The sequence below is a fragment of the Protobothrops mucrosquamatus genome, unplaced genomic scaffold, assembly GCF_001527695.2.
Source record: "Protobothrops mucrosquamatus isolate PMUCROS unplaced genomic scaffold, P.Mucros_1.0 scaffold2928, whole genome shotgun sequence".
Lineage (NCBI taxonomy): Eukaryota > Metazoa > Chordata > Lepidosauria > Squamata > Viperidae > Protobothrops > Protobothrops mucrosquamatus.
The window spans coordinates 385374-386835 of record NW_015388953.1 but is presented as its reverse complement, the minus strand read 5'-3'; positions in this window follow the sequence as shown (position 1 = coordinate 386835).

The window sequence follows — 1462 nt, the reverse complement described above, 5'->3', positions numbered from 1 at the left end:
ACCCTTGATAGAAAAATAAAATAAGCTTCCAGACCTTCTCTTCTCAACTCCAACCACCCCGGCCTTCTCCTTTCCTTTCCTTTTCTATCCTTCCTCCTTCCACTCACGCCAGCCACACCCAAAGCCAACTGCAGCTGTCCCAATCTTTTCCTTCCCAGTCAGGCTCCTGCAAGCACTCTCAGGCAGTCCCCGCTACACAAGCATTGCCATTTCCAAAAAGGAAGAACATCAGTAAGGAAAAGAATATATTTGCTAGCAATCAACAAGGAGAAGGTTCCTGGTAATCTTAAATCACAATTATGATTTTTACACATCACAGGATCAAAAATCTTTATCACTATGGATAGTAAAAATCAGAAGTTTGTAAATTTGATACAACAGTGGTTCTCGACCTTTTCTTCACCACCGACCCCCTTTAAACATTTAAGATCCCCAAGACGTAACTCAATATTTAAATCATAACATTTTTCCAGCCTTCGCGGACCCCCTGTGATGACATCACGCCTCCCCAGGGGTCTGCAGACCACAGGTTGAGAACCACTGTGATACACTATTATATAATCTAACTATAAAGATTATATTAGTTCACAGTTCAACAAAAATAAAGATTGTGGTAGGTTCTGAATTTTCAAACTTATAAGCTGTTTAATATGCTTATATGTCTGTGAATTTTTTAATATATAGCTTTAGTTATTATCTTTACAAACTTGAAAATATCCAAATCCAATTTGGTTTTGTGGAAAAGGAGATCCATCTGTTCAATTAGCCTGCAAACTAGGACAATATTGTTTATGATATATGTGATTTGGAGTGATCAAGGAGTCATAAATGCCCTGAGATAATGACTTTGTTTCATAATTGTTGTTTCTAAAGAAGAAGAATATTATTGAAAATCAATATATTTGTGGCAGTTATTTTTAAAGCTTGGCCTCTGTGTTCTCGTGCTTTTGAGGATTATCATATATTAATTGGGTGGAGATTAATATTGTAAACAATTATGCTATTGTATCATAAGCCTGGTATTTTATCCAGATGGTTTTTGGATCCATGATTATCATATTTGCAATGTTAATAATAGCTATTTCCATATTATTTCAATAAAAAGTCAAACACATATTCAGCTAGGCTTATCCAATCTATTGCCAGGAAGACTTGGGTTTATTGGATTTGGAATTCAACACATCCAGAAGGGAACCAGAATGAAGAAAGATACAGTATACTAAATATTATACCATTATCCTTTTAACAAAAACATTTTAGCAATTTTGACTGGAATGAGTTTTCTATTTCTTTAGGGTTAGTTTTGAATGTATATTATTCTTCATAGGAAAATTGATGCCCAAAGGGATAAAGACAATTTCTGATTAAATTAATATGGAACTTTGCAACTAGCAGAAACTTTTAAGGTTTATATTTTATTTCAGTCTATTCATGAATTCTATTTTTTTCTTAGAAATGTGTT